The following is a 13481-nucleotide window of genomic DNA, read 5'->3' on the forward strand; positions in this document are numbered from 1 at the left end:
TGGGGTGTTTTCTCAATGTTCAATTGCTCTTGTATATAAATCTCTTTCTTATACACATATGTGTGTCCATGGATTTGTTTCTCTAGTCTACCCAGACTAACACAGAGGACAAAACCGTATGGTCATGGTGATAGAAATGAAGTTGGGGGTTGCATGATAGAATTTTGAAAGACCAATGACTTTATCACAAATACCTTTTGTCAGCAACATACCAGCACTATACATGTGTTATTCTCCAGGTGGAATACTATAGAACACAGAAATCAAATTGACATTCTGTGAGAAGCTAAAACCAGACCATGGGCTGACTGTGAACTTGTTTTAATTTTCTCCAGCTTCAACCTGAACTTGCTATGGGCCATTGTTAATCTGTTCCTTCGTTGGCCTCTAGTCTTGCTTTAGCTAATTATTTTGAGCATCTATATGATCTCTGCCTGTAGACAGTGGTTCTCAACCTTCCTAATGCCGCAACCCTTTAGTACAGCTCCTCATGTTGTGGTGACCCCCCAACCATAAAATCATTTTCATTGCTACTTCCTAACTATCATTTTGCTATTGTGATGAATCAGGCTACTCCTGTGAAAGAGTCCTGCGACCCCAAAGGGGTCGCGACCCACAGGTTGAGAACCTCTGCTGTAGACAATGTTTCCTATGTATTTCATTGATGCAATCCATGTTTATAGTCACTGTTTATTTTATTCCAAAAGGATATTTGCAATTAAAGAAAGCCATTGATCTTGCAAAGTTCTATCATTGAATTTTCAGTATGGTTATTGTCATCATGACCAAATTTCCAATGATTAATCCCTGCTTTTGTTTCTAATATTCATAAATCATCATGTTATCAGGAGAGACCAGCCCCTAGAAGAGAACATCATGCTTGGTTAAGGAGAGGGACAGGGAAAAAGATGAAGGCCTTTGTGATGACACCTTAACCCAGTGGCGGCAGCAATGGGCTCTCACAAGAATGGTTGTGAAGGTAGCAGCACAGGACTGGGGTTGCTTCATTCTGTTGTATATAAGGCTGCTGTGAATTGGAGGGACTCGGTGGCATATAACAATGACAACAATCACCAGCAACTATTTATGCATCTTTATTACATGTTTGATCAGGTTTAAACTGAAGATGCTGGTAGAATTAATCAATTTCTGTATCACTAGCTTAGTACTAGCTATGTCATTTTGAATAATGGTTATATTAACTAGCCTTCCTTGTAAGATATATAAAAATTCTGTCACAGACAGCATTGTATTACAAGACAGATCTTGAAATGTCCTTTCTGATGATGACTATGCTGTCATTCCTCTTGAATTTATCATAAAGGATGTAGCAATGCATATGCTGATCTGATTGAAAATGGCTAATACCAGTTCATTTCTACTCACTAATGCCTAGAGTATTAATCTTTATGCATTCCGTTTTATTTTTTAAAATTTTCCTAGATTATATGGTACCTTCCATGTTCCAATTATTAATGGATATTTGCAGCTGTTCCTAGTTTGAATCATGCCCATTAGCAAATGCAGGTCCTGAGAGCATTTCTCCATCCGCATCATTAAGGTGTATCCTACTTTGAGGAAACAGCACTTCTGGTCATATTTTGAATGCCTCACAACCTGATGGGCTACCTCCTGGCACACCATATCTGAAGTGTCTTATTGCTGTTCATAAAATCTTCAGTGGCTAATCCTTCCATTTCATACAGCCTATTCCTTCTTCTACTCTTTTTTTCAACCTGAAGACTCTACTAACAGTTGTTAATCCTGGGTAATCCTATAGCTATATAAAATGCAGTCATCTCAATTTGAAACATCACAGCAACACGCTAGTCACAAAAATAAGAAAACTCAAAGACAAGTAGTGGTTGATTTGTGAAGTATTAGCATATTTTCACAATGTTACATCATCCTGGTCTTGAGCATGATATATTCTTCCATTTAGAAATGTCTTGATTTCTTGCTGTAGTGTTTTTTTAAATTTTATCTTTCTTTCTCTTATATTTATTCCTAAGTATTTCACCTTGGGGTAATTAATGCTAATTTCATTGTTTTTCTGATTTTCTTCTCACAGACATCTTTGTTGGTGTAAAAGAACATATAATGTATGTCTATTGATCCAGTAGCCTCTCATTTGCTAAATAATTCAGTTAATTCCCATAGTTGTCATGCTGAGTTTTTAGGATTTTCTCTATGTAGAATCATATCATCTGCAGATTGTAAGAGCTTTACTTCTTATCAATTTGGATGCTTTTAATTTTCCTTTCTTTTCATATACCTCTAGCTAAGACTTCAAGTCAAATATTGAATAGGAGCAATGATGACAGATTTATCTTTCTGGTTCCCATTAATGATGGGAATGTTTTCTGTTTCTCTCTGCTAAGAGAAATGTTGACCTTTGGTTTTATATATGTCCTTAATTATGTTGAGAAATTTCATTTCCATATCAATTTGTTTAGTGTTTTTATCAGGAATGGGTGCTGAACTTTGTAAAATGCTATGTTATTGATGTTATCTTATAATTCCTTTATTTAATATATATGGTTGATTGTGTTGATTGCTTTTCTAATATTGAGCCATTCTTGCATACTTAGTATAAATTCTACTTGGTCATAATGTATTATATATATATTATATGTTATATATATCATATATAACATATTATATATATAGTGTTTGTAGCAGTTCCATAATCTGTTGTCAATTTGAGACTTACAAGTGACAAGGTGGAGTTGAGCCTGCCAATCAGGTCGCAGCTTGTTGACCCCATTTGGAGGCATAACGGATATAAATAGATCCCTGGAGGTGGGATGTTAAGGTGGAGACCCTTGCCAGTGCTGAGATGTTTACAATGCCATTGAATCCACAAGATTTCCAACCCACTGATCTGTGATCTTCCTGTATTAGGCGTCATTGCATGTGTTTCATGAGTCTAAAGAGGACTTTATAGAGTTGCTACTGGATATATGAGCTGATATCTGACTTATGGATTTGATCTGAACTGGGCTGGGATGTTTTCTCAATATTCAATTGCTCTCACATATAAAGCTCTTTCTTAAAAAAATAAATCATTTTATTTGGGGTTTGTACAACTCTTATTACAATCCACATGTAAATCCATCATATCAAGCACTTTTGTACATTTGTTTTCTTCATCAATTTAAAACATTTACTTTCTACTTGAGACCCTGGCATTCACTCCTCATTTTTCCCTTCCTCCCCACTTCCCCATGAACCCTTGATAATTTATAAATTAGTATTATTTTGTCATATCTTACATCATCTGACGTCTCACTTCACCCACTTCTCCACTCTCCACCCCTAAGAGAGGTGGTTATATGTAGACCCTTGTAATCTGTTCCCCCTGTCTCCCTCACCTTCCCTCCACCCTCCCGGTATCACCATCTCACCACTAGTCCTGAAGGGATCATCTGTCATGGATTCCCTGTGTTTCTGGTTCCTAGCTGCAGTGCGCATCCTCCTGTCCAGCCAGATTTGTAAGGTAGAATTGGGATCATGATAGTGGGGGGGTGGGGGTGGGGAAGCAGTCAAGAATTAGAGGAAATTGTATGATAAAGCTCTTTCTTATACACATATGAGTGCATGAATTTTCTTCTTTAGTCTATCCAGACTAACACAGTGTTAGATTTCAATGGATAGGATTTTGTTGAAAATTTTTTTCATCTATATTTGTGAGGGATAAATGAAAACTTTTAGTAATATTTTTGACTTGTGTTGGTATTAAGGTTGTGTTCACTTTATAAAATGGATTTAGAAGCTTTTCAACTTTTTCTATATCTTCAAATAGTTTCGTAGAATTTGATGTCTACTTTTCTCTGAATATTTGGTATAATTCCCCCGGGAAATTTTCAGATCTGGAATTTTTGCTTATTGGTAACCTTTAAATGACCTACTCAATATATTCTTTGTTAGGGATTTCTTCAGGTTTTCTACAGCAGTCTATGAAGTTTTAGGTAAGTGGTATGTTATGAGTGACTTTTCCATTATTTCTAGGTTTTCAAACTTTTGGGAATATAATTTTCCTTAGTATAGTGTTGTTTTCTAATTATATTTTGGTTACTTCTGCTATTTTGACACCCATTTCACTTTCTATGGGTGCACTTTCTCCATCTTGTCATTTGTTACATTTGACAGTGGTATGTCTGTTTTATTAATCCTTCCAAAACAACTCTTTGGGGAGGCCCGCGGCATCAGCACGTCTCTGGCTGGGTCCTGCCAGTGGCCAGGAGGGAGAGACAAGAAGAGGAGGAGTCACCACATCGCTGTCTTTTCGTGTCCCTCTTCATGGAAACAAATAGAAGTCACACAGAGCGAGGTCTGGATTGGAGACATTTTACCACCAGTTGTAGAAACGTACAGCATTGAAGCAGCTCCTTATCCTGCTGATTCGTGATCATATGCCCCTTGCTTCTGCCTGGGAGTAACCAGTATTCCGCATTAGGTGGTTGTTGGTAATCCTTGATGTTCCTTCAGTCGTACAAGTACCACTTCATTGGGTGCCTTCCCCTGGAGGTCTGTGTCTCATCTCTTCCACAAGGACACATCCTGTCAGGTTGTGCTTCAGGAAGACTTCCGCGAAGAACACACTTTCTTCTTGGCACAAAAATTGCGATAGAAAATCTGTGAAGTTCTGAAAGGACCAAACGGGTGTTCTCATCACTGAGGTCTTCTATGGAAGGTCCCGTAAACAGCTGGTGGATCTACTCCAAGAAGAACGAGAAGACTGTGTCCTTTCGATTCTTCCTGCAAAGAAATGGCACTGGAGACTGCAGACATCAGTTTTCTATTTCTCCCAGAATGTTCCCATCGATGAGCCATACAGAATCCTCTTTACAAGCACAGTGCTTTACCTGGCTGAACTGGCTGCCCTTCGGCCTGACCTTGGGAAATTGAAAAAGATTCTCTACTTCCATGAGAACCAATTGGTGTATCCTGTAAAGAACTGTCAGGAGAGGGATTTTCAATAAGGATGCAACCAAATTCTTTCATGCCTGGTGTCTGATGTGGTGGTATTCAACTCAGTTTTAAATTTGGAGTCATTTATCACTTCCATTGGGGAATGTATGAGGCTTATACCTGATCACAGACCCAAGAATCTGGGAAGCATCGTCAGACCCAAGTCCCAAGTTATCTACTTTCCTAACAGATTTCCTGATGTCAGAAAGGTTTTCTGATGCCCATTACTTGGTCCCAATGATACCATATGATCGCACAGGCTGGTGTGCTTCTTCTATGTGGGCTTTGTTGCTTGTCATCTAGATGCCTGTTTCTTACCTTCAAGACTTTAAAACTCCAGACTCTATATCTTTTAATATCTGGGCACCATTTTCCTTCTTCACCACATTTAGTTATGCACCCATTTTGTCTTCAGTAATTGTGTCAGGAGGGTGAGCATCTCAGATTGCCAATTTGTTAGAACAACATGTTCTTGTATTGAGGGAGGGTATGACCAGAGGCTCAAAGTCCATCCACTACCTTAGTGTATTGCCATATAAATATATATACATTTTCCAATACCTCTATTTTTATGGATTAATGTATTTACATATGAACATCCCTATGCTTATACCTCTATCCATAGCTTTGCTCCCTGGATCATTCCTCTGTTTTCTTTTGCCTTCCTTCCACCCCACCATCATGCTCACCCCACTTCTGCCTCATAGTGTTTCCTCTCAGCTAGATTGGTGTTGCGCCAGTGCTCCCAGGATCTCTATATCCTCCTCATTATTGATTTTTATTCCCTAGTTGTTCTCCTATCTATGATGCTGTTTGTCCACTGCACCTTTTCCCCACCCCCTGCTCCCTGCAGGTCCTCCCAGGACTATTGGTCCCATTGCTTTCTCCTCAAGCTTGCTTTCCATGCCTGTCTTGTGTAAGTAGGCATGGCAACAACGGCATTGGCCAAGCCAATAGAAAAAAAAATTATTGACTAACAAAAGAGAAGTAATAAGAAGAAAACAAAAACAAACAACAACAAAACACCACCACAACAAAAAGCAGGCATGCTTCCAGGTCTGTCTGCTGACCTTTATGACTCTCTCCCCACTGGTCCTCGGGGAATTTGGGAAACTTCCCCTTCCTAGCCTGAAGCCTGTTTTAGGGGTCTTTTTAGGGACCCTTCTTGGTTTTTCCTGCTGCGTGGGGTTCAGACAGCAGTGAGGAACTTATTCTCTTTATATTAATTTTCTATAGTCTCCTTAACTGGAGAATGAGGATGACAATATACCCTCTTATTACATAGTACTTTTCCCATTAGAAGTATTCAAAATATTGAAGGGAGACAGCAGTTAATATAAGATATGAAGAAATAATAATTTATAATTTCTCAAGGGGTCATGGACAGGGAGAGGGAGGGCCAAAAGCGGAGCCGATACCAAGGGCTGAAATAGAAAGTGATGATGTCAACATATGTACAAATATGATAGATATAATTGATGTATGGAATGTTATAACAGCTGTAAGAGCCATTAATAAGATGATTTAAAAATACAACTTTTGTTTGTTTATTCTTTCTATTGTTTTTCCGTTTGGGGGATCTTTTATTTCTATTCATATCTTTATTGTTTCTTTTCTTTTAGTGAATACAGGCTTATTTATAAATCATTTTTATGGACACAATTCATATACCATACTAATCAATGATTTGCATACAATCAAAAGAGATATGCAATCATCACCATTCTGTTACTCATCATTATTAGCTTAGCTTTATGCTCAGCCCCTCCATCCATAAAGTTAAGGAACTATTAATCTAGTTCCTGTCTCTATAAATAAACTATCCTGGATTTTATATAAAGAAAATAATATAAAACCACAAAAAAATTTTAAAACATGGGGGGAAATCTAAGAGAGAATAGAAAATAAAACAAATCAAAATGGGTCACAAGGAAAATAAATGATATTGTTAAATTTTGAACTAACTACATCTTCAATCATCCACTTTTGAATACACTCTGTCTGGAGCAAGAAAATTCACATCTGTGGTCAGTGCTGAAAAGGTCTTTAATTGAGGGAATTTTGCAAATGGATTTTGGGCTTTCACTGTCATCTATAACCTTCTACAAGCCGGGTGCTCAGAATTTAAGCCCTAATATAAGTTGTTTCTCTGCTTTTAGATTTTATTGTTTACAATCCTAGGATTGCCTGAGCCGGTGTGATCCTTCCATGTGGACTTTGCTGACACCTCTCTTAGATGGCTACTTGTTTTAAAAGACACTTTAATGACCTCAGATGCTATCCTTTTTAATAACCATCTGACTTTACTACACTTTTTATAGTACCCATATTTTCAATGATCTCTTCATAATGTAAAGTATTAAGCAGGGATATGTCATAAAACCTAATTGTTCTTAGAATTGGGGTTATGATTAAGTTCAAGTTCAGATCCATTTGTATATATAGATTTTATATATCTTTGGTCCTCTTAAGAGGTAACATTATCAGTTTACTGAGAAGTAATGTAAGTAATTTCGATAAATTATATAAAGTACTACTTAATATATGTATATAAAGATATAGGATGTTCACATATGCAGGTTAAAATTTTAAGTAATGAACCCTGTTTAAGACAGCAATGGGTAAGTTTTTCAGTAACGCTCATTAACAAAAGCAGAACTATGTCTGCTAGGACATGGTTTTTGTGACACAACTAAGACATGTCACACAAACGAAAGTATGAAATAACTAGTATATGGTACTCTTTAATGACAGTTACTGGGCAAACTCAAAAACAAGAGATTTGAACCAAAGTCCACTGAATTCCAATTCAAGATATTGTGATAACAGTCCTCTGCTTCTTTCACACTCGGGTGTTTTGGCTTTAAATGCAAAGGCGTATGTTAGTTCATTCTATCTGCAACCAGTGTGATTTAGGAGGGTTAACAAACCACATCGTTCCGATGTTGTCTATGAAGAATACTTTATGCTACGGAAAGACAAAATCCAAAATCTAAGTAGCCTATACCACAAAACTAGAGTCACTGGGAGCTGAAAAGGAACAAGGTTAAAAGCTCATTAATAGAAAAACCATATTAGATGGATTATCCCATTGGGAGTCTAAGTAAGTATTGTTAGGCATATTCCCCAAGGGCAGTCTGCCCCTTCTTGATTTACCCATCCATAGAAATTTAACCACCTCTAAGAGACAAATAGCCCCACCCCTCTGGTTATGAGTTCTCATTGAAATTTACTAATTATAAGTATGGGAGTGTTTATAATATGAGAGACCTTGAGACAATGCCATATGGCAGAAATTATTTGATTCTGTCTCTCTGCCCTCTAAATAAAAAATCAACCCCCAACTAAGCTGAGACCTCCTCTGAAAAGGGTTTTATTAAATGTACAAGTAAGAAAGTGATAGCCAGATTATCACTTGAGGACAAATGCCTCTCGTTCTCTCAGTGTTTGTCCTTATAGTAACGGTCGTAGACAATACTGGTTCTTTGCGGTTTGGTTACCTTCACTCAGAAAAATGTACTCCAGGTCCATCATGATGTGAGGGACTTCATAGTTTCATTAGTGTTTTTTTTAAAGCATAGTATTCTACTGTGTGTCTACGGATGGGCTTTGGGGCTGTTTCCAACTTAATACTGTGATTGGATAGGGTGCATGAGCATGGGGTGCATACATCTTATGTCTCTTACTAATTTAGGGTATATACACAACAAAGATATTAACAAATTATAATGTATTTACATTCCTTGTTGTTTTAGCGAACTCCATCTTGCTTTCCACAATGGCTTATATATGTTGAAAAGCTAACCAGCAGTGTATGAGATTTCCAGTCTCTCCGCACCACACCAGCACTTGTTACTTTTTGGGTTGTTTTTGTTGTTGTTGTTTTGTTTTGTTTTGTTTTGAAGTAGTCTATCATGTTCAGTGTTTTGATTTGCATCTTCTGGATGGCTAGAGATTTTGAGCATTTTTTCATGTTTCATATGATGTTAGTCATTTAAAAATCATTTCTACTGAACTGTCTGTTCATGTGTTTTGCTCAACTATAATTTGATTATTTGGTTTTTTTTCTTACTGAGCTTTCATAATATAACATAGATTTTAGAGAGTGACCCCTTATCCATTGCATCATTGCAAAAGGGTTTACCCAGACTGTGAATTCTTTTGATGAAATCTTGTGATGCACATAGTGTCTTATTTGTAACTATGTCCCATTGCCTAGGAAAACAGTACCGCATTCCTGGAGGGATTGCAGAGATCAGTGCCACCATCATAGACTTGAAAGATGCATGGGTGATGATTCCTACTACATCCCCATTTAACTCACCTATTTGGCCTGTAAGGAAGACAGACGGATCCTGGAGAATGACAGTGGATTGTCGTAAATTTAATCAGGTGGTGACTCAAATTACAGCTGCCATTCCAGATGTGATTTTATTGCTTGAGCAAATTGATACTTCTCCTGGTACTTGGTATGCAGCTATTGATCTAGCTAATGCCTTCTTCTCGATACCACTTTCAAACGACCACCAGAAGCCGTTTGCTTTCACCTGGCAGGGGCAACAATACACTTTCACAACTCTCCCTCAGGGGTACATCAACTCTTCTGCCCTGTGCCATAATTTAGTCTGAAGGGACATTGATCACCTGTCTATTCCACAAAATGTCACACTGGTCCATTATATTGATGACATTATGCTGATTAGATCCACTAAGGAGGATGTATCAAAGACTAGATTCATTGGTATGATACCTGCATACAAGAGGTTGGGAAAATAACCCAATGAAGATTCAGGTACCCTCCACATCAGTAAAATTTCTATGGGTCCAGTGGTGTGGGGCAGGTCTAGATATTCATAGTAAGGTGAAGGATAAGCTATTGCATTTAGCACCCCCAATGACTAAAAACAAGGTACAATGCCTAGTGGGCCTCTTTTGATTTTGGAGGCAACAAATCCCTCACTTGGGTGTTCGACTTTGATGTATTTGTCAAGTGACATGAAAAGCCTCCAATTTTGAGTGGGGCCCAGAAAAAGAAAAGGCTCTTCAACTGGTTCAGGCTGCCGTGTAAGCTGCATTGCCACTGGAACCATATGATCCAGCTGACCCAATGGTGCTAGAGGTGTCAGTTGTAGATAAAGATGCAGTGTGGAGTCTTTGGCAGACCCCTATTGATGAATGACAGCATAGAACGTTGGGATTTTGGAGTAAAGTCCTGCCATCCTTTGCAGGAAACTACGCCCCATTTGACAAACAGCTGGTGGCCTGTAACTGGGCCTTGGTGGAGACTGAATGCCTCACCATGGGCCACCAAGTCACCATGTGGCCTGAACTACCCATCATGAACTGGGTAGTGTCTGACCCATGTAATCATAAAGTTGGACGTGCGCAGCAAAACTCCCTTGTTAAATGGAAGTGGTGTCTATGTGATTGGGCCAAAGCAGGACCTGAAGGAACAAGTAAGCTGCATTAAGGAGTGGCCCAAATGGCCAAAGTTTCCACTCCTGACACATTGCCTCCTTTCTCCCAGTCTGCAGCTATGGCCTCCTGGGGAGTTCCTTACCATACTTTAACTGAAGACCAAAAAAGACATGCTTGGTTTATGGATGGCTCTAAGTGGACAGCAGCAGCACTACAGCCCCTTTCTGGGATCTCCCTAAAGGACAGTGGTGAAGGGAAATCTTCCCAATGGACAGAACTTCGAGCAGTGCACCTGGACGTTCAGTTTACATATAAGGAAAAATGGCCAGAAGAGAGACTGTATACTGATTTATGGGCTGTGGCTAATGGCTTGGCTGGATGGTCAGGAAATTGGAAGGACCATGTTTGGAAAAGTGGTGACAAGGAGGTGTGGGAAAGAGTTATGTGGATAGACCTCTCTGAGTGGGCCAAATAAGTAAAGGTAATAATTTCTAACATGAACACTCACCAAAGGATTACCTTGGAAGAGAAGGACTTTAATAAGCAAGTGGATAAGATGACACGCGCTGTGGAGACTGGTCCTCCTCTTTCCTCTGCCAATCCTGTTATCGCCCAATGGGCACATAATAGTGGACATAGTGGCAGGGATGGAGGTTATGAATGGGCACAGCAACATGGACTTCCACTCACCAAGGGTGACTTGCCCACTTCCACTGCTGAGTGCCACATTTGCCAGCAGCAGAAACCAACATTAAGTCCAAGATATGGGACCATTCCTCAGGGAGATCAGCCAGCAACTTGGTGGCAGGTTGACTATATAGGACCACTTCCATCATGGAGGGGACAGCGTTCTGTTATTACTGGAATAGACACCTACTCTGGATATGGATTTGCCTTCCCTGCATGCAATGTTTCTGCCAAAACTACTATTCGTGGACTTACAGAATGTCTCATCCACCGGCATGGCATCCCACATAGCATTGTTTCAGATCAAGGAAGTCACTTCACAGCAAATGCAGTACGGCAATGTGCCAATTCCCATGGAACCCACTGGTCATATTATGTCCCTCATCATCCGGAAGCTGCCGGCTTGATAGACCGATGGAATAGCCTGCTAAAGACACAATTATGGCGCCAACTAGGTGGCAACAACTTGCAGGGCTGTGGCAATGTCCTCCAGGAAGCTATATATGCTCTAAACCAGTGGCCAATATATGGTGCTGTGTCTCCAATAGCCAGAATTCACGGGTCCAGGAACCAAGGGGTGGAATCTGGAGTGGCACTACTCACTATTACTCCTAGTGATCCCCTTGCAGCATTTTTGCTTCCTGTTCCAGCAACCCTGTGTTCCTCAGGCCTGGAGGTCCTGGTCCTGAAGGAAGGAACTCTCTCACTTGGAAACACAGCATGGATTCCACTGAACTGGGAGCTGAGAATGCCCTCTGGCCACTTTGGGCTTCTCATGCCTTTGTATCAACAGGTCAGGAAGAGTGTCACTGTACTAAGTGGTGTGATTGATCCTGATTGCCAAGGAGAAATTGGACTGGTGCTACATAATGGAGGTAAAGAAGAATATGTGTGGAATACAGGAGATACCATAGGCCAACTCTGTAGTAAATGGTAAATTACAGAAACCCAATTCTGGCAAGATTTATAATGACCCAGAACACTCAGGAATGAAGGTCTGGGTCACCCCACCAGGCAAAAACACCACAGCCAGCTGAGGTGATTGCTGAGGGCAAAGGTAATACTGAATGGGCAGTAGAAGGTAGTTCTACCTATCAATTATGACCACATGATCAATTGCAAAAGTGAGGTTTGTAATTCTCATTGTATTTTCTTTTTATGTGCTTATTGTATATCTTTCCTTTGTTCAGGTATGATATATCAGATACAATTGGACTCAGTGTGTTTTCATTTATATGTATGATAGATGATTGATGATAAGTATAAGTGTGATTTCATCATTTTCCAGAAATTATATAAGTATATATGGCTAGAGAATTGTTTACTGGTGCCAGGTTGGCAAGGGGTGGATTGAGATAGTTTATTATGCCAGCCTGGCCAATGAAAACAAGTGAGATTAATTGAAGGGCAGAAAGATAAATGACTCGGTGAGTCTCACCTTTCTTGTCTCTTGGTCTTTGATCATCGGAGCAGTGTGCGGCTGCCTTGCTTTTTCTGTGCCTCAATTTAGAGGCTGCACTACTTGTGGGACGCCTAGCCTGTGGACTGTATCGCTGTAAGTTGAGTCCCTTTTAAGACCATGCAATTGATATTTACATCTCTGGAGCTGGGGACTGACCATTGGTGACCTGGCTAACAGTTGGTGACCTGCCTTGCTGTTTGCTGCCTGTGCTGGGATAGCCTGAAGCTCTCTGTACAGAGGACTACCTGATGGCCCTCAAGATTTGAAGGACTGCCAGTGTCTCACATCTCTCTTAGGGGAGTGAGTTGCACTGAGCCATTTGTACTGCTTTATAATTTAACTGTTCATTTCTTGTGTTATATATCTATCTTTATGTATGTATGTATATATATATGTATATATATAAAGATATCAGCAATCTGGTTTTATCTCTTTAGAGAACCCTGTTTAACACATATGGTGTGTGAATCCTTTGCTATACGTGACAGTATGTGTATGCTCTCCAGTAGAGATTTTAAGTTTGTTCGCATTTCCTGATTGATGATCTTTGTAGTTCTGCAGTCTATAGTTAGGTCTGTGATTTATCTTGATTCATTTTTGTGTAAGACAGGGTCCTCTTTCATTCTTCTGCAGGTGGAGTTCCAATTTAGTGAGCTCCATTTGTTGAAGAGACGCGCTCTCTTTTAGTATATTTTGGTTCTTTGTCAAAGATCAATTGCTCTTAGGTAGATAGATTTATTTCCGTCGTTTTGTTTTTGATTTTTTGCTCTGTATACCTGTAATTTTACCAGTCCCCGGCTGTGTGACTACAGTGGCTGTATAATACATTTGTGGTCGGGTAGTGTGACGCCTCCTAGATTGTTGTCCTGAAGGAGTTCTTTGCTTATCCTTGGTGTCTTTGCTTTCTATATAATGTCAGTAAATCACTTTTCCATTTCTT

General features: G+C 39.4%; 1 pseudogene; it reads left to right on the forward strand.

The window, feature by feature from the left end:
• Window positions 1–967: 967 nt before the first annotated feature.
• On the forward strand, window positions 968–5192 carry LOC142440603 (tRNA-queuosine alpha-mannosyltransferase pseudogene; annotated as a pseudogene).
• The last annotated feature ends 8289 nt before the right edge of the window (window positions 5193–13481 follow it).

This window comes from Tenrec ecaudatus, chromosome 2, assembly GCF_050624435.1.
Source record: "Tenrec ecaudatus isolate mTenEca1 chromosome 2, mTenEca1.hap1, whole genome shotgun sequence".
NCBI lineage: Eukaryota > Metazoa > Chordata > Mammalia > Afrosoricida > Tenrecidae > Tenrec > Tenrec ecaudatus.